Below are 24,569 nucleotides of genomic sequence, written 5' to 3'. Positions count from 1 at the left end.
TTGAAACACTATTATCTGACTTGATCTGGGGGAACGGCCGTCGGCGGGTGGGCCTAGCCAAGCTGCAGCTGGCGACAGAGAGAGGAGGGCTGGGGGCCCCCGATCTTCCCGCATACTGCTATGCAAGCCAACTACAGGGGCTCTCGTTCTGGCTGGCGGGGCACAACCTGCACGAACTGGGCTACACAGCCCAGGACCTCAACCGTGGGACCTTGCATACACTCCTGCTGCCTCGATCTCGGGTCCCCCAAGATGCCCGATGCTATTACGCACAACATACCGCTACTCTGTATCCCTACGCCCATCGGCCTCATCACAGAACGGAACACCCGTATATGGGCTGAGAGAGCAGTCACTACAGTAGGGGCACTGTTCAATGCTGGGGCTCTCATGGATCACGAACATTTCACCAGGGAAAATGGGGTCTCTGGGAATTTATATATGACATATGCAGCACTAACCACATATGTTAAGAGGCTCTGGGCTCCTGCAAGAGAAGAGCCTCCGTCACATGCACTTGTACAAGCAATGTACCTGATGGGATAGGGGTGACCCCTCACAAGATGGCTCTACAAAGGTATTCGGGCACACGCTGAGATTACACTTACTGAGCTGCGCAACAAATGGTCTGTGGAACTAGGGAAGGATCTGACAGACAGGGACTGGACCGCCTTGTTAGAGTATCCAAAAAAGGTGTCACGTAACACCAAATTTAAATGTATTCAGTATATGGTCCTCCAAAAAGCTTATCTCACCTCACACCACTTGTAGCGTATGTTCCCGCACACACAGCAACATTGCCCAAGATACAAGGCGGAGGATGCAGACCTTCTGCATTTGTTATGGTCCTGCTCTGCACTAGTGGAGTTCTGGATGGAGGTTGTCCGGAATGTCAGGGCGGTGACGGATATCCCTACAGAGGAGAAGCTGGAAATTGCATACTGGGAATGTATGGGCGATCAAAATCGCGGAAGGTACACTTACGGATTGCTGACTTAGCACTTATCCTTGCAAAGCGTGCAATAACCATCAGGTGGAAAGCGGCAAGGGGCCCATCAGTGTACTTGTGGCATGGGGAAATGGTGAGATGGGGCAACGCAGAGAGTGCTGCTATTAGACGGGAAGAGGCTCGAGGGTTGCGTAAAACAGCGATCTCGATGGACTGGGACTTAATGCTGGAAGCATTTAAATCCTTCGAACCAGCGCCTGTCCCAATGGCAAATGACACATAGAGGAGCATTTGTAAACAGTCCCCAAATTGCACGATTCCGGCCCAAGAATGTTTAAATGTGTAACGCTGCCAAATGCAAATAGCATTAATCGTGACAACATATGTAGAAGAAGGAACCAGGGTGAACTAGGCGCCATAGGCAGTAATTTAAGATAGCCAGAGGGTGGAGGGAGGGGGGAAAGGCGGTTTGATAGTTGTTGAAGTTAATATAAATGCACCTGCCAGATTCACCTGATACTACTGTGTTACTTCTTAAATAAGGTTTTTGCAAAATGTACTGTATGAGATGATGCAAATGCTTGAAAACACTGGAATACTGCAATGTACGATTTATGAAACCAAAAAACTCAATAAAGTGTGTTATAACAAAAAAGTATTAGTAACAGATTTTTGAGTTCAAAGTAGGGTGCCAGACACTCAGCAGGCAAAGGTGCTCCACAAATGCCACCTGTTGGTGGAGGGTGAATACCATGAGGGGCAGTGGGCCAGTGGGCTGTCGACCTGCAGAGGAAGTAAACAGAACAAGAAGTGCCCTCTAAGCCCCACCCTCCCTGATTCAAAGGGAACGTGAATAAAAGAGTAAAAACAACTTTTTTGCTGAAGCAAGAGAGTTGCTTTGGAAACTATGCAATTCAAGACATTATTCCACTGACCTTTTGGCCTCCACATTTGTGCAGTTATTTTGTTTTACGCAAAGGATATAATATTCAATATAGACTAGTTTATGAGGCAGGTGACAGAAACCAAACCCAGACCCAATTTAAATCAACTTATTTAGGACACATGAGAGTGAGTTTGCCCCGCTTGAGGCCTTGTGCTGTGAGACAACCTTACATGTCCAGGGTGACCAGCTGATTGTGCGGCCTCCTGGAGACAAGTGAGTTGGAGGACCAGTCTCAGAATGTGACTGCAGAGGTAGTCAGGTGAGTGTTGTTGAGTAGACCCATTGGTCGATCGTCTGGAGACATTTGAGGGTTTATGGTTATCGCTTAACCTGTTAGCCTAAGAACTGCGGAATCTCTCCATATTGGTGGTATTAGTGGGTGCTGTCTACATAGTACTCAAAGATGTCTTCGAATGGCCATGATGGGCCACCTAGCTCTGAGATTAGGGCTACGACATTCGGTTGCGGCTAGTCAAAGGAGGAGAAGGACTGTGTGCTAGGTATAGTCCCCAATTGGTGACATTCACCAGTGGAATCAGCTGGCTAACTTCTTTTGAGTAAACCATCTTGACACCCTTGACGCACAGATGGGCCTTGGCCTCTATATTGAGATGGGGGTTTCCAGGCCTAGCAACAGGCCTGTGTATGTGCTTTTTGGGCCTCAGTGATCCCACCTTCAACACCACAGGTGGGGTAGTTGACCCCAGCCAGGGCGCTATGTTAGAAATTTTGAGGAATGGTGGCTGACCTGAGTCTGTGCTCGTGGGAGACTGAGATCCTACAAATGGGGCAGCATCTCTCGTCTTGTACAATTATTTTTTCAGAATGTCTGCATGGTGCCAGTGGATAGAAAAGAGGGTGGGAACTTAGGCGTTGTACCAGTCCCTATAACCGATGTCTTGTCACTGGGAAAAGTGGTTTCCCCACTGCTGCCTTATCCTAAATGTCTGGACTGGTCCAAGGATTCGGAGGCTGATCCCCTACCTGTTCAGAGGAGGGGTGTACCGGGGTACTGGCCTTGAACAATCACTGGAGATCACTTGTACACCTGTCACTGGGCCACAAGATGACCATGTCTGCTCTCTTATCATGAAAACATGTTCCATACAGCCTTCATATTATGCCTGCCTGTTCTGATAACAGAGATATCGTGCACGATGCAAGCCTGCACCGTATCTTCGAATTTATTTCAACAATGCCAGCCATGTGGAAGGAATTAATATCAGAATGCTCAAAAGTGTGACAGCATTTCTTTTTGCAGGGTTAGGACAGTCACTCACCCCTTACACTTATCCATTGCAGTCCAATTGCTAAGTGGAGACATATGGTTGAAAACACCACGTCCATTGTACAGAAGGCTGAAGCCTCAGAAAAAAAATATATTTGGGTTTCTGAAATAACACATCCCACAGATTTTCCTATTACTCATCTGTATCACTAGGTTTCCCATCATCCATCTACACAAGATGTGACATCACTAGATTTCAAATCATCAATCTGCAGAGGAAGTGACATCTCTGGTTTCCCACCAAAACCGTCTTTAAAAGAAGAAGTCAAGCAGGAGGGCTTCATTTCCCATCACCCATCTGCACAGTAAGTGATATCGCTGGTTTCCTGCCCATGACACCCCATGCTCCTCCCCCCTCCCAAGACCAACTTAACGGCAACTGCAGAGAGGATGCGTAGCAGACGTGTGCAGTGGTTGTACTGCTGGCGTGCCAAAGGCAAGCCCATCTTCACCCGTCTGTCCCTGGACAGAACCCAGCACTAGGAACCCTGGTTCTCCCCCTACCTAGCGTTACCTTGCCATGCCCCTCCATGCTCTCAACCTTGGCATCTGTTTGCTGCACTGCTGCCACACCACACAAAACAGGAGGAGCGTTCACATGTGCCTCCAGCAAGTTTTCATGCACTCTCCCACACCACTTCTGCATGAATAGCACGCAGGTCACACAGACCAAATATCACCCACACAACACGCCACACTTGCATGCATGCTCATCAACACCCACTCACTCACCAAACACACTACAGAGATAGGGGACCTACTGCATCACCACGTTCTGGACCTGCTCTTCCTCGCAGAATCATGGCTAAACCCAATCTCAGCTCCAACATCGCTACAGGCATTGCCCCCAGCTACATGATTGCCAGGCAAGACTGTCAGCACAAGCCCAGAAGTGGAGTAGCCATCATATTCATAGATATCATCAGCTGCACCACCTGCAGGGACACCCCTACCAGCAACATGAAACACCTCATGTTCACTTCACGAATCACAGCCAACTTCTCCCTGGGCAGAACCATCATATACAGATCAACAGGACCCTGTACCAATTTTGCCAGTGGCAGCACAGATTTTGTTGCACTCCTCATCATCAATGCCAGCCCCTTCATCCTCCTCTGAGACCTTAACTTTCACCTAAAAGATTGCACTGACCCAAACTCTATGGCCCTTCTAAAACACCTCGTAAAACCTTCACTCACCCAGCATGTTACCAAACTCACTCACACCACTAGATACCTACTGGACCTGATTTTCTCCTCAATCAGTAACATCACAGTCGACAAGCCAGCAACTATGGCTTGGATAGGCTATGCCCTCGTCAGTTACAGCATACCCATCCTGCACCATCACAGACCTACCACCACCTGAATCACCTGTCGCATCTGGAAAAGCATCACAGAAAAGGAGTGTTTTTCCCCTTTCTGCACACGGGTCTGAACACACCAACAACTTGCTGAAAGCCATCAAAAAACTCAATAGCTGGATCAATGTATGCATCCACACCCTGGCTCTTTTCAAGTGCAATCCAACTGCAAGAGCCCGTACACAGACTAGCTGGTATACAGAGGAACATAGGCTAATGAAGCGCCACCTCAAGTACCTGGAGTGCAAATTGAGAAAAAGGCAAACACCACAGAGAAAGACATCTTCAAATCAGCCCTAAGATTTTACCAACAGCAGATACGGAACACCAAGTATATAGCTCTTACAGATCACATCGAAGCCGGCACTAACAGCAGCAACTAAATTGTTGCCATTATCAAAGATTTCACTGTGTCTCCTGCCATCTCCAGTAACATCACCCCCTCACTGACCTTTGCAACAAGCATTCGGAATTCTTCTGTAACAAAATCAACTCAACATACAGCAACTTGGACCCTCAACTGGACCCATGACAGACGCAACTTAACTTCCCATCCCAGTCGAAGAATGAACCTTGATCTTGTGGCCCGCTATCACAACCGTCAAAAGCACTGCTACCAAGAGGACCATCCACTCAGGCCCCCATCTGACCCTTGCCACCACCAAGCCTTCATCAAAGGGCTCCTAATGATCAGTGAAGCACTAACACCCATCGTCAATGCCTACATTGACTCAGCCACGTTCCCAGACACCTGGAAACATGTCACTATCATGCTGCTCAAAAAAACATTTATTGACCCAAGTCATACTTTCCAACTGCAGATCAATCACCCAACTACCATACCGACAAAGACCTTAGGGAAACTAATCAACCAATGCCTCACCGACCGCCTCAGCAACCAACAGCTCATCGACACCACACATTCTGGATTTACCACAATATAGACATAGCTAACATCCGTATGATCCTTGACATGACAGCCCTCATTTTCCCATACTTCTCTGTAGCATTTGACATAGTCTCACAATCCATCCTCATTAGGCGTCTGCACTAGATTGGTGTCCAAGGACTCACTCTCCATTGGATCTGGTCCTTCTTAACAGACAGAACACAAGTTGTCAGCCTGGCACCTTACTCCTTGGAAGTCCACAAACTCATCTGCAGAGTGCCTCAAGGTTCATCACTCAGCCTGTCTGTCTTCAAAGCATACATGATCCCTCTGGCCAACATCATCTGTGCACACATCAACATCCTCTTCTATGCTGATGACCCGAACACAATAAACAAGTTCACCGCTTGCATGACCAAAGCCTCCAATTGGATGAAAGCCAACTTTCTCAAGCTCAACACCGACAAGACAGAAGTGTTGATCTTTAGCAAGAACACCTCACCATGGGACTTCAAGTGGTGGCCGGAAAACTCATACCCACATCTTCAACAAGCACCAACACCAGGAACCTCGCAATAATCGATGGCAAACTGGACATGACCACACAAGTCAATGCCGTCACTGCATCCTGCTTCCACACCCTGAAGATGCTGAGGAAAATCTTCAAATGACTTCCAGCAACATTAGAAAAACTGTGACTCATGCCCTAGTTACCATCAAGCTAGACTACGGACCTACCCTCTATGCCAGGATTACCATTAGAAGACTACAAACCATCCAGAAGTCGGAGGCCAGGCTCATCCTCAACGTTGCATACAGAACTCACATCACACCACTCCTAAGGGAGCTTCACTGTCTCCTGAAACAAAAAACGAGTTCATCTCAAACTACTCACACACACATTCAAGGCACAACACAACTTAGGGCCCACCTACCTGAACAATCACATCTCTTTCCACCAACCACCTCGACATCTCCGATCCGCAGGATTCCTACATGTTCACAGCGCACCCATACACAGAACCAGATCAGGAGGACGGGCGTTCACTTACATCGCTCCTAAAGCGTGGAACAGCCTCCAACACCACATGAGAGCCTCCTCCTCTCTTCTTGAATTCTGCAAGAAGCTGATGACCTGTATTTTCAATTAACCAACCTACCATAGGCAGAGGTAGGCACATGAACCTGATCAGTGCCAGGATACCCTCACAGGTGATTGTGTGCTTTACAAATACAGATAACATAACAGTTGATGGGCAGGATTCAGCAACTAAAAGAGCGCACAGTTCCTCAAAGGTTGGAGACTCTGGTCACACATGAGCAAACAGCAAATTGAGTCTAAAAGAAAATGTAAACTGAAAATAAATACTTGTAATGTTGAAAATCTTAGATTTATTCAATGGATTGGGAAAACAGACATTGGATCAAAGGAAAAAGATGCAAGACTACTACAACCGTTAGAGGAACTCAGTGCCCACAATTGTGATTTGAATGTACATGAGACAAGTACCACATTTCTGGGCACCAAGATAAGGCCAGAGAAGGTGACACTGATGGAACTACTGAGATGGATGCTCACAGCATAAGTGGGTCACATGGTGATGACCAGCTGTGTAATAAGAAACTAATAATTGATAAGGTAAATGTTAATGTTGACTACCTACATAGACTTGCTACTGCTTCAGAACATCTTATGCTGAGGTTCTTGATTACTCAGAGGACTTGCAAACATATTTTCTATAATCAGTGTCAATAAGGAGAAAGGAAAAATTGATGATACCTGGAGTGGGCTTATATCTCATTTAGAGTGGGGGTGAAGTTTGGGCCTCTGACTGCTGCTAGTGGGACTACCACCATCCCAAGTCAAACTGTGATCAGTCTATGAGACCATAGGTGCATCTGGGAGAAGGCATGGTCGGGTAGGGAGGCCAGAGTAATGGTGCACCGCCCTCAACCTAAGAACTTAGCACTGAGATCTAGGTAAATCACCCTGCTGGGGTCCGTAGTGGACTGAGCTTATCATTTGCACACAATGATCTGCCGTTTAGCCACACTGATAAATGCATAATTGGCATAAGGTAACTCAAGGACAGACCCTAGGGTCACAGACATAGGCAGAAGCGGATTCACTTGAAACACTGTGAAACATCACCCATCTATTTCCTGTAGCTAGCATGTCCCCCATCGCATAGTCTGTGCAGACAAAGTAGGTGTATTCAGTGGATCCCTGATCTGTCTGCTATTTTTGAGTCGGATCCAGGCTGGCCAAGGTGAAATATGCTAAATTTGTCCAGGTGTAATTTTCTGATGGCGGAGAACATTCAGCAGTGCCTGCACATTATCTGCTTTCCATTGGGAGCAGAAACCTGCAGGGGTGAGGTGTTTCTAATTTCCACATCCAGCTGGGCCCAACAAAAAAGCCCTACTTAATGACCCAGCAGCTCTACTTTTGTTAGAGCCTCATCCCAGCTGGGATCTATCTAGAGCCTAACACCTAGATGCCAATGCCATGGAGGGAAACAGAACCACTCAGGGGTAATCACTTCACAAGTGCTTACGACAAGCTAGGATTTGGAACCAGATTTTTCACTTGTTCAACCCCCATATGTAAGATATATGCATGCACTATAAAAATGTCAGGAGTATCTGTCTGTGTCAGTAGTTACACTGCTAGCAATTTAAATAGCACTTATTAATTTATTTCAATTTCTTTTATAACGCTACTTATACCAAAGCTGGGTGTAGGAGTGCTTTACATCACACATACATATTATACTGACACGAGGACTCATACAAGTGTTTAAATCAATGTATCAGGAATGTTAGATAAGACAATGAGGGTGAGAAGTTGTAGTAGTCACATACCATCCATAATGGTAGGCATATGTATTTTCAGAGTGCTTGGTCTGGAGAAACACAAAGTCGGGATTTAAAACATAATATAGGGTTTGGGGTTGTTTGTACTAATAAGACTCTATTACTAACCAAAATAACCTTTTTCAGCAAACTGGAATAACAAAAAATTAAGGTTTAAAAACACTAGGGTCCTAAATCAATGCCTTTTACTTTACATGCAGATTCTTGATACTGATTCATAGCTCACTGTGCTACAAATATACAACTGTAACTTATGACCTGCAGGTAACAAGAGGATCTTGGTGATAAAAGCAGTAACCCACCAGGCTATCTACATAAAATACAAATCTACATCTACAGATTACACGTTATGCTTTGCAGCTGGGACATTAAACCTCCACACTATTTTATGATGAGTTGAATATTAACTATACGACTGATAGAGCGCGATTGTGCTCTTCCATTTGTAGGGGTGCATTATAATTAGGGCTCCTGGTTTTCCGTTTTTACGGATTTTTACATATAAATACAGACGGAAATCGATATTTGCTTTGTGTGTATTTATATGTAAAAACGGCAAAACACTAGCAAATGTTGCCGCACTGCCGCTGCATCAGTTTCCTTTCCACGCCCCTGGAAATAAATCCCTTCCAATCAGGGTCTTTTAGCGATTTGGTTGTTTTGAGTGGGTGTGATCCTGTCACCCAGTACTGCCCTATTGTTGACAGATTATCTTGGCAAGAGCCAGACATTCACCGGACTGCCTAAATTCCAGGTGTTCTTAGCGGTTTCTTAACTGTACAGTTACAAAGTTTTGCTGCTTGCATTAGTTCATCCCAGGTGCCCCTCTTGTGGGCTTAAGCCCTGTCTTTGTTTTAATCTCCAAACCTCACGAACTGAAAGGGTTTAGGTATGCTGACATTTTAAAAACTAGCTTTTTTCAAAACCACTAAAAAAATTAGATTACTTTCTTTTTAAAAAGCTGTGATGGTTTGACATGTTTGTCCTGCCCTCTTGGCACTGCTGCTCGGCTGGTCACCTCGTTTCTGACCTGACCTCCTGTGTTGTTCCAGCCACGGAGGCTGACAATCCGGGGTGGGGCGGGAGGGGTCTGCCAATCACTTGAAATGTACAGGAAAAACATGCATTGGAGCTTTTGTTTTGCGTCTTGGGCCCGTGTCCACTTGGAGCCGGGTCAGGACCACCAAGGGTTTCCTGTGTACAGGCCCAGCATAAGCTTGTGATTGAAGGGCCGAGCCCCACTCACTGCTCTCCTGTGGCAGCAGCAGAATTCCCCCTCGTCCAGCCCCTGCTCACACCTCCCACCCGGGAGCTGGGTTATTTTAAAGCGCCACCTCCCAGGCCCAGGGACGTCTTTCCGCAGTTCTCACACATTAATAGCCGGAGCGAGGCCCGGGCGGGCCGGTAAGTGCCACGGCCCCCTCGTTTCACGGGCCGACCAATTTTAAAGGTTGGATTTCAAATTGCAGGTCCCCAAAGCCGGAGCTCGGTCGGTGTGTCGCTAGAAAAATGGCAGTCAAATAACCTTGATTAGCGGTCAGACTGCCTCCAGAGTTTAAATAAAACTCACTTTATGTATGGAATGCAGTATAAAAGGCCCCACAGTCCTACGTCTAACCACCACACTCTGTGTGGGTTTAAACCCAGGCGTTTATTCCTTTGGGAGAGAAGGTTTGCAGAATGGCATAGAGCTGGTAAAAAAAGAAATGCAAGTTCCAAGAATACCCATATCCTGAGTTAATTTGTAAGAGGATGCCCTACGTTTTGCGATTATTAAAAAACACATATTTAGCAGCATTGCTATAATGAATATAAAATACAAAAGAAGACTTGGAGAACATTCAGTCGTCGGTCTGTCCTGCCTGAATGCATCAGCGTTTTCCCTAGCGAAAGCAGCGGGCACTTACTCATATAATCTGAAGCCAGAGCCGTGTGCCCTGGCCCATATACCCAGGAAATACACAGCTTATTTTACTAATTTTCGCAGTTTGCTTCAAGCTTCCCGGGTGCCATTTTTAAAAGATCGACACGTCGGCACACACACAGCTGCACCAGAGTACTTCACAGGCCTTTTGAAAGACCATTTACTTGTTAATGAGGCTTTATTGTTCTTTCACCCCATGCCGTAGCCTCCCCCAACGCCCCTGACTCCTCCTGTCCCAGGCCCAAACAGTGCACGTTTTAAGCACTTAAATTCACAGTGCTGCAGCAGCGCATCCTGGCACTCTCTGTGGTGTACTATGAGTAAGTGACCATCACTTACTCTTAGTTCACCACACACTTTTTCTCACGGTTTGAGAGTGGTGGGAACACACCAGCCCCTCCCTTTATTTAGTCTGAAGGAGAGTCTACAAACCCCAATACCCTTTTAACTTACCTCAAGGAACCTTTATTAAACGTATCCGGGTACCGAGAGGTAATTTTAACTTCACCTGCACCTATTCACTTGGCTCACACACCCACATGCACAAGTACGGCACCTCCTAAAAAGATCTCCAACAAGGAGCCCTCTTGTAGGGCCCGTGAGGGACTGCAGTGCCACCCCCATGAGGAGCACTGCCCAATGATGATGCTTTACATTCGCAAGAGTGTGTGAGGGCACAAAAGATATCAGGAGGTCTATCCCCACTTCAAGCACACTCAACCGTTATTTGGAGACACTCACAAGTCACTCAGAGCCATAGTTTGGTTGTGGAGGTCTTGTCCTCTCTTTCTTTAGGAACTGTTACATCCTTGTTACAGCATATTGTCTTAGGACCACAGGTACAGGACCTTCCCTCCTTTTCTAAACTAGCTCCTAGTCTCCCCCCTCTTGTGATGTGTTTACATGTATTTTTACACCCTCTTCTTGAGGTGTTTGTATGGTCAACTTTTCTTGGCTTTGAAATACACCTAACATTTTAGATTTGCGTCTGTGTTCCTTTAGTTATGTTATGTTATGTTATGTTAAATGTATTTTGTATAGCGCAAAATCACCTTCAGGACTCTACGCGCTTTTTATAGAGAGTGACCGGAAGCACAGACGGCAATCGGCAGGCAGCAGACTTATACTGTGACTAACATCTCCCTGAATAGGAGCGTTTTGAGTTGTTTTCTAAATGTGAGAAGGACCGGTTCCCTACGAAGATGCTCAGGTAAGTTGTTCCAAATTTGTGAGAGCATGACGGAGAACGCTCTACCCCCTTTGGAGTTGGTGGTATACCGGGGAGAGACTAAACGGCAGGCCTCAGGTGACTGCAGCGTCCAGCCAGGAACATAGTTCTCCAGGCGTTCTTTTATGTATACTGGTGCTTGGCCATAAATTGCTTTATGGGCAATAAAGAGGCCTTTGAACTGAGCTCTCTGTCCGATTGGGAGCCAGTGCAATTTGTGTAGAAGGGGGGTAGCATGAGTCTTTCTAGGAAGTCTATAGATGAGCCTGGCCGCATCATTCTGCACTACCTGCAGTCTCTTAATGAGTTTTTTTGTGGGAGCCCAATGTAAAGGGCATTCTCATAATCCAGCCTTGAGATGACAGTAGCAGATACAATTGCCTGAAATGAGGCAGTTGACAGAAGGGGGGCAAGTTTCCGCAGCTGCCTCATCAACCCTATACAGGTTCCCAACACCGAGGTGACCTGGCTGGACATAGACAACTCTGAGTCAATTTTTATGTCCAAGCTTTTTACAACCGGGACCGGTGTGGGGGCAGTCCCCAGTTCCGGTGGCCAGAAAAGATGACACCAAGGGCTAGCTTTAGTTGAGATGACAAGCACTTCGGTCTTATCCAGATTTATTTTCAAAGAATTGAGTTGACTGTGAATCTGAGTAGCTTTTGCGCCGATTCCTGGGCGTGGTGAGAGTTGTTAATCCGGATGAGGAGTTGGGTATCATCTGCGTAGTTGAAAACCCGGCAATCCATGTGTGCCAGAGTCACCACCAGGGGTTGCAGGTAGATGTTAAAAAGGAGCGGGGACAATGCGGAGCCCTGGTAGCCCTTAGTAGCATGGGCAATTGGAATGGCAATGTATATTGGTAACAATATTTCTCCCCTCCACACTTTTAAGCAGGCACCAACGAGCCATCGAGCAGGGGTTCCAGAGTAAGTCTAGAATATGGAACCCGGCTTCTTCACAACCAACAGATCTCTCTAGAAAGTGCACCAACCAGCTGAGTTATTTTACCATTAATATTGTCCCCTAATTGCTGGATCAAAAAGATATTTGTGGCGGGTGCCATACCTTCTAATATATTTTAAAATGCAGGCGGTTTGAGACCAATTAAGTGAGCCAGAAGAGATTTACCGATACGTTTCTCCTTGTTTCCAGTTTCTTGGATGTAAACTTTTTGAAAAATAAATCTATATTTCCTTTATTCATGATTTCACCCCTTGTGACCCCTGCCTTTTCCTGCTGCTTGCTTGCTACACCTTGACCCCCAATTTATGTGATCTTAGAGTATTTTTTCCACATCCAGCACTGACCATGGTAGAATTATTTGTATAATATTGTGTAGAGTTAAAAAAGAATAGGATCGAATAAAGTACTTTTAAAATGTAATATTACGTACTGGCTTGACAAACCATTTATGGAAAATGACTTTTCTTTTGTCAAAATTTCATATAGCATGAACTTGACCCGAAATAAGGTATCAGAGCGCTTTACACGAACACCAGTTGTGTTACATGAGGACACATTCATTTTTGTTAGGCATGGGGAGATTTAAGTGATTTGCCCAGAATCACTGGATGTTGAGTGTCCCTGCCGAGACTCGAATCCGGTTCCCCTGATTTTGAGGTTGATCGCCCTAGCCGTTAGGCTACATCCTCTCTCTTACTTTGTGAGATCCTGAGTTCTGGTCTTTAACCCCGCACCACCCGCATGTGTAAGCCTTGGAATAGTGGCCCAGGCCTTGTGTTCCAGAGTCAAGAGCTAAAGGGGTGTACTTGGTGCTCAGTTTTGGATCGCATACTCGGTCACTCCCAGGATATAAGAGGTAAAGAAAAGCCGATTCCCAAACTGGCGCCCAGTGACCTCTGTTAGCCGCGTGGCTCCCCAACCAGTACCAAAACGCCCTATACTGCCTTTTTCTTTCTTGTTCTGGGTGAAAGTCTAAAGATGAAAATAAGTCCCAGTCCCCAAAAATGAGTGCCTGTACCCACCACCTGTAATCAAAGGCACAACTTATGCATTGACATCATAATGTACTATGGATATTGAAGCCTTGGTCTTACATTTTTCGTTAAATCCTAGAATCCATACATTACATTAGGATTCTATTTCTAAAAGCAGGCCTCCCCTCCACGAGTTACACTTCAGAGAAAATAACAACAGAGGTTTTTATTTAATTATAATCAGGGCCACTGGAATTATGCGGCAGGGAGGGCCAAATTATGCGCCCTGGGTGAGTAAATTATGCGGCAAGAAAAGGGAAATTATGCAGCATAATGCAACACATTTAGTGATTGTGTTACCACATTATTTTGTCATTTTTAAACTTGCTAACACTGTCTGGGCATTCGTTGCACCTCATTAGAACGAGTTTAACACACAAATAAAGCAATAAGCGACAGAAAAGTGACTAGTCAACCTTTCCAAAGGGTCTTCCACTCTGCGACAAAGCATGCCGCTGAGGTTTTAGTAACTTTTGAACCGTTTGAACTAGAAACTCTTTTTTTGTAAAAATCTGTAGATTACGCGGCAGAAGATGGATTTTGTGGCAAATATGGCAAATCTATAACTGTACGAAAATCGCCACGGCCGCACAATCGCATTATTCAGTTTATGATACTTGGAAGCCTGCGATTCCCGTATAAAGTTGCATCGCTGATTTTCTTTTTACATTTGAGTTGGGACATCCCCAGCCACCTGTAATAATGAAATAACGTAGCTGTCCAGCTGCAATAAGGTATTACAGTTGAGTTGTGGCTTCACAATGCCTGCTTCTAGAGCCAGTCCTCAAGGTGAAAGGCAGATCACAGAGCATCATTGGAGCTGCATTTTTAACAATGAAAACGATAACTGTTGTTTTGTTCTTATGATTTCTTTTAATGTTTGAAGGAATAATGATGAATAGAAAGATATATTTAAAAATCACTTATTTTTTCACACTATACGTGATTGCAGAAAAGAAAATCTCTGAATGATTCTACACGTTCGAAGTGGCAGCATGTGTTTAATCTGGTTTACGTTAGGCTGATTCGAATAGCTGTTTGCAACAAATTACTGACTTCTTTATGGCGTGTTTATTTTCACACTATTTGTTCTGCTTTTTATTCTTCATGTTTGCAGACATAGTATCTCTTTCGTATGTAAGTGCAAGGCACCATCAATTAAAGCAGGTTGTAGAAAGGGTGATGAAGTGGCCATGTATTATTTTAAGGAATAAAGCACCCTTTGCCTTGGGTGTATAATTCCAGGCCCCTGCAGCCCCTATGGTGCATGGGATGGGGGACCCTCTAGCCCTCCACCCACCCCCGCCATTCAGCCCAAAGTCAATGACTATCAGTGCGATGTGGGAGACTGGGGGGGGGGGGGGGCTCATCACGTTCTGCAGGGGATGGGCATTATTTTGTGTTATGCCCCTGCCGTGGGTTAAAAGGATGTAACTCAGCTCGGAGTACCGTGACCTTATAAAGACCTTCGGCATTGTTCCTCTATATGGTCAAGGAACTCCTCTGTGACTTGCAATAGCGTTTTAATATTCAGCAGGGGGTATTTTATTCCATATATAATAGTTTTGCACATCTTTTATTTATTTTAAAAGTAACATTTGACAGAAAAATGTAACGTCTGACAACAAGGGACATCACTTTCAGGGAGCATCTTTGGCATGACCACGACTATTAAAACATAGGAGGGGGGGGGGGGGGGGGACGGAAATGTAAAAAACGAAATCAAGCAAACTGCAAGCTATTCTGTTTCTTGTTAATGTCCACAAGAATAGCAACACAGCCGAGCGTGCATCCATTCCCACCACTGCCACATATCATGCTTCTCAATGAACACGGGAGGGCCTGTTTCTACTACCGGATATGCTGATCAGTAGGTCTGCAAGCAGCCAGAAGCAAACACTAAGCACTTGCCTCCCACGGCCAGTACAACTACGCTGCCGGGCGGATTAAATTGCAACCAAGATGTGGGGGAGGGGAAATGACAAAGGGGCCATCAAATTGCGCGGAGCACTGAATGTAAAACATATCTGCGTTGAATTCCAACAAAGGCGGAGCCCTTGTGGCATGAACCGTACCTTGTAATGACGACGGCGCACACGTGTGCATATAAACATGCTACCACCTGTCCCCTTTTAAGGCGGCGGCAAGTGCAGTAGCCACACTTGGCGCTAAATGAATACCCAGAGGAAAACCGCGAACAAAGCATTTTGAAAGGGTTGTACAAACAACATAACAGCTTTTATTATTTTCTATTCGCGGTTCTTACTCTCAAACTAAGGTGTTCACATCTTCGAAAGAGAATTTATAACACTAAATATGTTTGTGTACATTAATATATGTATGCCTCCTTTTCATTACTCTACGTATACACTGATACGGTACAAGGGCTGTGGCACGCCATTCACCTTCAGCAAAGCCCCTGTCCCACCAACTGCAGGTTTTCCTCCCCCATTTCCCAGGATGGCCCTTAAAGTGACTATCTTTATTACTCCCGTATTACAAGTGGGTGGGGAAGTCTTGGCATTATTAATGGGCAGGATGCCCATATAGCGGCCAACCTGAATTTGTTCACAGCGTCGAGGAGTAGACCATTCTCGTAGGCCCTGGGGATTGGTAATTACTAACCCATCTATATCAATGTGTTCCATGAGATTGGCAGCATCTTACATGGACGTGACATAACCCATTTCTATATAAAGCAGTTATTTTCTCCAAGAAAGGAACTAAATGTGCAAGATGCTTCATCGAGATAAGTATTAATATTTTAATAAATCAAATCATAAAAAGACTTAATCAGCATATAAAATATCCGAGTAAACCAACTAATTTTCTGAAAAGATAGTGCGCAATTTACCAATTTAATATGCCCACCAGGTACTGAGTTGCTAAAATATTAAAAACGCTATGCCAGACATTGTTGACATAAGGACAATTTAATCACAGTACCATGTTGCCTAAATATTATTATGGCTTGTGCGATGCTGGAATAGCACATAGCCAGTGGGGCCTTGGCTATCTGTTAATTAAGCCTTTCCAATGTGAGTATTTAGAATTAATGTGTAGAAAGTTATTGCACAGAAACTCTTCGGGGGCTGTGACCTTGGAAAAAAACAACGTTTAGTAATTACTAGTGTCTGGAGACCACACAGTTCTTTTTTTGTGTCACAATAGTAATAATTAGGGATGCATAGTCTTAAAAATAACATGTCCATCTCAACACTAGTCATTTACATTTTTTTTTATTGTACGACGTGTTAGCGCGGCATTATTTACGGCACTTTCAAAATAAGTATATAGCGACAGCCTTCCTTCCCGCCCTCAACACGCCCATTAGCATGTACTGCAGTGCTGCATGTGCATTCTTACAAGAGCACCTACACTGGCCCTCATGTAATAATAGGTGTGTATTTAATCTCACACCCGCACTCTGCATCCGATAACAGTCGCCCCACCCATGCCTGGCACTAACCTGTGTTTTCGCCGGATGTCCCCTTTGCATGGAATCAAGGGCATACCCCCCACCCTCGATAAAATTAAGCTTTCCTGTATGTCATCAGTGGTAGGATCCTGCCCACGGAATGACATACAGGTCTCTCCTGAACACAAACACAGGACGTTCTTTACTGCAGGGGTCCAGAAGCATGTCGTTCCTCCAGGCAATCAAAGGCACGCCCAAACACCCAATAACAGGAGGCGTCCCTTCATGCAGTCAATACCAGGTCAAGTAGAATGGACCAAGGGGAAAGGTAGCCCCCGTGCTTGTAATCACCAACAGGTATCTCTTGCGTGCCAGCACTTCTACGTGCCTGCATACTTCTGCCCCACTGCATACCTTCACAGTCTTCTGACCACTCCATACACGTGCTTTGAGCATGCACTTGTAGCCAGGTTTGGCTTATATGTAATCGCAAACGTGTCACTGCTACGTGAAATGAAATGTAGATCTCTCCTGCTATCACCAGAGTTCACTCCTGCTCAGAATCTGTGCCAATTGACTCCTTAATGTCCTGCAAGCAATCAGATGCCCCCTTATATAAACCATTAGGAAGCTACTCCCTATGATCTCTCTGCATGCAGTATTCCCTTCACTCAGTCACTGAAGTTCTTCCTTTCTGAAATCACGGAAAGTCGCCTTTTGCTGTGTAGTAATCCGCCCACCCCCACCTCATGCAGTCATTCGTCAGTGTTCCCCATTTACAACTGAAGGTCCCTCCTGAGAGTAATCACTGACAGAGCCCTCCATCATGTAATCACTATCATCTTATTTCTGAATTAAAACACTGGCATTAACTCCTGCTTGCAAACACTGCTAGGGCTCTCCTGTGTAAAATCACGGGCAGGTCCCTCCTGCTGCGAGCAATTACCTCAAATCCCTGCTGCTTGCTATACAGCATTATCTCTTCTTCAGATGCAAGCAAATACTGATAGGTCTACCATTCCAAAAAATTACAAACGAATTGTTGGTGGATAACATGACAGGTACGCAGGCCCAGGCTATTCCTGGATGCAAACACTGCAGGACCCTCCTGCATAGAATCGCTGACCATCTCTCTGGTATGCAACCATAGACACGTCCCTCCTACACCCACCGCAGTGCAGCATGTGCATGCTAGCAGACAAGCCTATCAAAGTAGCCACACTCTCCCCATCATTCAAACACAAAATATGTACACTTAATCTCACCTGGAGGCTGCCCCCTTGACAGCTGCTGTCTTCTCCCTCATCCCAGTCCCAAGGATGCCGTTGCTGCTGCTGCCAGGGATGCTTTCCCGATGATACATCTCTAGCATCCAGTGGTACCCTCCGGGTCATGGAAATAGAAAACAGACTCGCCTGGCTACGCTAGCAACGAGCCCAAGGTATTCAACATTCCATTGCGGTGGCCATTGCTATAATGAGTGTTTTTCATTAGGGCAACTGTAAATAACGGGAAAGATGAAACGTTTTTATATAAGAAATAATTTGACAAGCAAAATTAATGAATCACATATGCGTTCGTCTTCATATAAATTTGCAAACATAATTCTATTAAAACACACAACGGCGACTTTAATTTGATTTGTTCCAAAAACCGATAATTATTTTAATTTCTGTATTCGTGAACATTGTTCTATTTCGCTATTAACTGTAAAAAATGAACAAACAATCAATCAAGATGTCCGCCCTCGTTGACTCGTGACGTCACCAGTCATCGAGTGGGCGTGTGCCGTTGTAACCCTTTTGAAGGGTATCTTGCAGACTCCAAGCTCGAGCTAGCGGCATCTTAAATTCATACAGGGTACACGAATGTACAATTCAGAGGAGAGCAGCAGCGAAGGAGCGGGTCATTAAGTGAGAGAGCGGGCGGCTCCTGTGGCGTTGATGTAGCTACTGACCAACGTTCTAGAAAGTTCTGGACGAACGGTCGAAAGAAGAGTTCATCCACTAAAACCTGTGGAATAGTTGTCGATACTATTTAAGGACACTTGCTGGCAACTGTTTTTTGAAGATGGAATAGAATCAAACATCACAACTGCTGTGTTTTTTTTAATGAGAAATCATTTATCCGAAACTGAAGGAATTCTGAACAGAACACCAATTCTCGATGCGTTTTCGTACTCGTTCGGCATTATTATTTCCTGTGGATTTCACGAACAGAGTGATGTACAGCGTTTCAACGCCTTGTCAGGGGTAGTACGCGCTCTATAAATGCGACAATGTACAAATCGAACAATGGCGGTACAAAACTAATCCCTAAAAATACAACACATACGAAGGACGCGGCAGCAAAGTGTCGTTGTGCACATATTTAGGGCTATGCCAACTATGAGTTGAGGCTAGTTCCTCTCATTCTAATTTTGCCCTGGGTGAAACATAGCTATAAGCTGGTTTTAAAACAAAGCTCACCATCTTGCTACATATGGGTCCTTAAACCCACCCACTATTATGAATACGCTTTTCTAAAATGCAATTACTCACTGCAATTAACCCCTTAACTGACGGGCAAACCCCCCCCCCCCCCCCCCCCCCCCCCCAGTGCTGAGCTCTATTTCGGCTATTTGGGGCAGTTTGCACATGGGCCACTATAACTTTTTGATCACATAAGGTATCCACACCAAATTTGCATCCTTTTCTTCAAACGGGGTGATTTTAAAGGTACCCAGGGTTTCTTGATTCCCTTAGTAGGGACCCCGAAATTAGCCAAAATGCAGGCAAATTTGTTTTTTGGGGGGAAACATTTGAAAAAGTGCTGCATATCAAAGTGTCTAGTTTTTTTTCCCTGCATATGGTATCAACAAAGGGGTTGTGGTGCTGAAATCACTATCTTCCCAGCTTTCAGGGACAGACAGACTTTTGTCAGAAAACCAAACATTTTTACACAGTTTTGGCATTTTACTGGGACATAGCGTATTTTTGTTATTTTTGGTGCTTTCAACCTCCTCTCACTTAATGGTAGAAATGGGTATGAAAGCAATAATGGATCCTGGAAAGCTATACATTTAAAAAAAGTAGACAACATTATTTTGAATTCAGCAAGGGTCATTTGTGTAGATGCTTCAAGTTTTTTTTAATAGAAACTAAAAGTTAAAAATAGGAAAAATTGAAAATTAGTTAAAAAAAACTGCCATTTGTGCCAACGTTTTCACCTTTAACTACTTCTAAGTATGGCAGATGTTTGAAATCAATATACCAGTAGACCTGTTGGACCCTTCTGATTGTGGGGATATGTAGGACTTGTAGGTTCACCAAGAACCCAGAGCCAATAACTGAGCAGTGTCTTGCAATGGTTTTTTATTTTGTACCGGGTATATAGCAATTCATTTGGGAAAATATAAACAGTGAAAAATTGGTATGGAAGGCACCTATGTATTTCTGAAAAGGGAACAAAATATAGAGTTTAGAAACAGTAGCTATTTGCACATCTCCAAAATTGTGGGTACCCATACTAGCATGTGAATTATAGGACATTTTTCAAAGTGATTTCTTTTTTACACATTGCCTTACATTTGGAAGGCAGAAATGCATCGAAAGTCAATAGGTAATAAAAGTTGCTCTACAATTCTGTGTTCCCCTAAGTCTCCCAATAGAAATGGTACCTCACTTGTGTGGGTAGTCATAGTGCTCGCAACAGGAAACAGCGCAAAACCCATCGTGGACACACCACAGTTTTACAATGAAAACTGACCCTGTTTTTGCCAAGTGCCTAGCTGTAGATTTTGAACCCTAGCTCTGCCAGCACCAAGGGAATCCTAGCAAACCTATATAATTTTGAAAACTAGACACCCAGGGGAATCCAGAATGGGGTTACTTGTCTGGCTCCCACTAGGTTCTCTTACCCAAAATCCATTGCAAACCTCAAACTTTAGCAAAAAAACCAATTTTTCCTCACATTTCTGTGATGGAAAGTTCTGGAATCTGCGTGGATCCACAAAATTCCTTGCACGCTGCATTCCCCAAAGTCTTACGAGAAAAGTGGCATCTCACTTGTGTGGGTAGGCCTTGTGCCTGCGACAGAAAACAGCGCAAAACGCAACATGGGCACACCACATTTTTACAGCGAAAACTGGCCCTTTTTGTGCAAAGTGCCTAGCTGTAGATTCTGAACCCTAGCTCTGCTGGAACTTAGGGAAACCTAGCAAACCTATAAATTTTTGAAAACTAGTCACCCAGGGGAATCCAGGATGGGGTGACTTGTCTGGCTCTCACCAGGTTCTCTTACCCAGAATCCCTTGCAAACCTCAAACTTTGCAAAAAAAACACATTTTCCTCACATTACTGTGATGGAAAGTTCTGGAATCAGCATGGGTCCCCAAAATCCCTTCTACCCTGCATTCCACAAAGTCTTCGAAGAAAAATGGTACCTCACTTGTGTGGGTAGGCCTAGTGCCCGCGGCAGGAAACGGCGTAAAACACAACATGGACATACCACATTTTTACAGCGAAAACTGACCCTTTTTTTGCAAAGTGCCTAGCTGTAGATTCTGAACCCTAGCTCTGCTGGCACTTAGGGAAACCTAGCAAACCTATACATTTTTGAAAACTAGATACCCAGGGGAATCCGGGACGGGGTGACTTGTCTGGCTCTCACCAGGTTCTCTTACCCAGAATGTCTTGCAAACCTCAAACTTTAGCAATAAAAACACATATTTTCCTCACATTTCTGTGATGGAAAGTTCTGGAATCTACGTGGATCCACAAAATTTCTCCTACCCTGTATTCCCCAAAGTCTCCCGAGAAAAATGGTACCCCACTTGTGTGTGTTAGGCCTAGTGCATGCAACAGGAAATGGCCCAAATCGTGAGACTTCAAAAATACCTATCACAAAACTACCTGGTTTTGCGGGGGGGGGGGCTTTTGGGGGCACCTGTTTCTTTGGCCCGGGCCCCCAGCAAGGTATGGCTTGCGTGGATCCCCTAACGTTTCCCTACCCAGAATCCCCTGCAAACCTCAAACTGTGCTGAAAAAATCAATTTTTTCTCAAATTTCTGTGTGGGAAAGTTGTGGGATCACTGGGCTGACACAAATTTACTACCATCCAGCGTTCCCCCATGTTAGACCTGTCAGCCCTTTGGGTGGTCCCTCCTCATCATTATTTATTTTGTCCCACTTTTGCTTCAAACCCTGTTAGTATTTTTTCCTTTTTGGGAACCACCAGACTTTTTAGTATTGATGCAGATTCAGGGAGCCATTTTATCTACCCCTGGAACTTCTGTCTGAGGGCCTGGAGCACAAAATGGTGGCCACCTGTGACATCATCAGAACCCACTGGAACCTACTAGAACCTTCTCCAACATTCTGGAACCCTGTGACAGTTGGAGGCGGTTTGGAATGTTGAGAAGCTAAGCCAGAGTTGACAGTTGGAGCTGGCAGTTGGCACCTGACTGGTGAAGAGAGAGGAGCAGAAACCTGAAGGAGGAAGGAGTGAGGCAGCAGGGGTGGAAACTTGTGCCTGGAGTGGGGTCCATAAACCCACCCTTGATACTAGTCCCTACTGACTGAGCCCAGCCTGGAGCCCTGTGTGGGAGAAAGCAAGAAAAACCATCTTAAGGACCTGGACAGCAGGAACAGGCCTTAAAAGTAAAGAACAGCGAGTACCTGACCTGGTTACTGGTAACTACCCGAAGTCCGACGTCGAGAAGCCTAGAGACCTGGAGCCCGAGGTGGAGAAGCGGCGCTGACTGGAAAGCAGACGTCGTACCCGGAGCCGCCAGAGGTCGAGAGAGGGCGCCGACGGAGGTCGTGGCGAGTACCAGAGGTCGAGGAGGAAGTCACCCGAGGTCGAGTGAGCGGCGTCGACGGGGGAGTGAAGTCCGCCCTCCGGAGTCGCCGGAGACCGAGGTGAAGCGTGCCGGAGGTCGGGAGTGGAGATCGCACTCCGGAGTCGCCGTAACCTGAAGAAGAAGTGTGCCGGAGGTCGGGAGTGGAGGTCGCACTCCGGAGTCGCCGGAACCTGAGGAGAATCGTGCCGGAGGTCGGGAGTGGAGATCGCACTCCGGAGCCGTCGGAAGTCGACATCGAGCCAAGACTGCCCGACGTCATCGAACCGGAGGTCGACATCGAGCTGAGGCCGCCGACATCGAACCGGAGCCGCCCGAAGTCGACATCAAGCCCAGACTGCCCGACATCATCGAACCGGAGGTCGACATCGAACCGAGGCCGCCGACATCGAACCGGAACCGCATCCCGGCGTCGACAAGAACTGTCATTGAGCCGAGGCCGCCGACATCGAACCGGAATCGCCTCACGGCGTCGACACGACTCCAGCGGCGTCGGAACTTCATAGAAAGGGCAGTAAGTGGAATAGAGGGCGCCTAAGGCCCTGTGGAGCCCCGAGAGACTATCCTAGGGGCTAGAGAGGTGCTGGAACCAGCTTGATTGTGCCAGGGGTGAGCTGAGACTAATACAGAGGGGTTGTGTAGTGTGGGTGAGCCAGATCTCTAGATTCCCCCTTGACCTACCTCAGTTTAGGCCTCAGCCTTGTCCAAGCTAGGGAGGATACCCCTCAGGCCATCCATCTAACCACAAGCTGTGACTGGGCCAAATCAGCCCATAGTATTTTAAATGTGATCTGATTTTACAAATGTCATTGTTGGCTGATATTATTTATTGAGGGTACTGTATTTATTGTATTTATCTAAGTTATTCCTTCCTCCCGCTCGACTCCAGAAAGACCATCGCGGTAGCCCTCATACTCTCTCGAGTGGACTACTGTAACGGCCTCCTGGCAGGGACCAAAAAGTCCACCCGATTGAAACTTCAAGGCGTCCTACACACTGCTGCGCGCCTTGTCCTTAAACTCCCACGCAAACCCTCAATCTCCTCTGCTCTTAAATCCTTACATTGGCTCCCCTTGCATAAGAGAATACTCTTTAAAATTCTCATTGTAGCTTTCCGAGCCTTCAACAAATCCGGTCCAGCATATTTGTCAAGCCGCTTCCCCCACTACACACCGGGCCGCTCTCTCAGATCCTCGCAAGAAAACCTCATGACCCCCTCCAAATTCAATCTGAAGTCTAAAGGCGGTAAAACACTTAGTTCCCTGGCTATCAGAGCCTGGAACAGCATGCCAAGGCATCTCAGATTTCAGACGCTTGAAAAGCCGTTTAGGAAACATCTCAAAACGTGGATTTTTAATCTCTCTGATGACTGGACCAAAGCAGCCATCTAGCCCCCCACTACCTTCTTTGTGATTTGGTCATTGGTTTGTCAGCGCCATGATGCTCCTTCCGGAGCGAACGTTTGCGCTCTATAAATACCTATCCAAATATCCAAAAATATCCAAAATGTATTTATTGTCCTGAGCTAACTTATTCCTGCACAGTATTTATTGCCTGACAGTATTTATTTGACCTGATCCTATTTATTGCACCTGTAAAGTGTTATTATTTATTTGACCTGCACTTTTTAAGGAAAAGCCTTGTGTACTGTGATTGTATTATTATTTATTTAATCAGCAACTAAGAGAAAAGAAGATAAAGAGGTATATTTTCAGTATAATTTTTAAGGTGTAGAGTCGTTTTTGGAACGGATGCACGCATGGTTATTGTGTGGGTATGACGTATGCTTAACACGGTGCCTGACCCCTGACCACTCGAGCCAAGCTACCACAGTGTATGTCTGGGAAA

At 45.6% G+C, this 24,569-nt stretch overlaps 1 protein-coding gene across 1 annotated transcript in view; it reads right to left on the bottom strand.

Annotated features, from left to right (window-relative positions):
* Positions 1-18,248, bottom strand: part of SPTBN4 (spectrin beta, non-erythrocytic 4) — a 1,597,753-nt gene extending 1,579,505 nt beyond the window's left edge. The window contains exon 1 of the mRNA XM_085625377.1: positions 18,148-18,248. The gene's annotated coding sequence lies outside the window, so the exon portion shown is untranslated. The remainder of the gene's footprint in view (positions 1-18,147) is intronic.
* Between the last annotated feature and the right edge of the window lie 6,321 nt (positions 18,249-24,569).

The sequence above is a fragment of the Triturus cristatus genome, chromosome 9 (genome assembly GCF_964204655.1).
Source record: "Triturus cristatus chromosome 9, aTriCri1.1, whole genome shotgun sequence".
Taxonomy (NCBI): Eukaryota; Metazoa; Chordata; class Amphibia; order Caudata; family Salamandridae; genus Triturus; species Triturus cristatus.
This window is presented reverse-complemented; position numbering and strand designations above follow the sequence as displayed.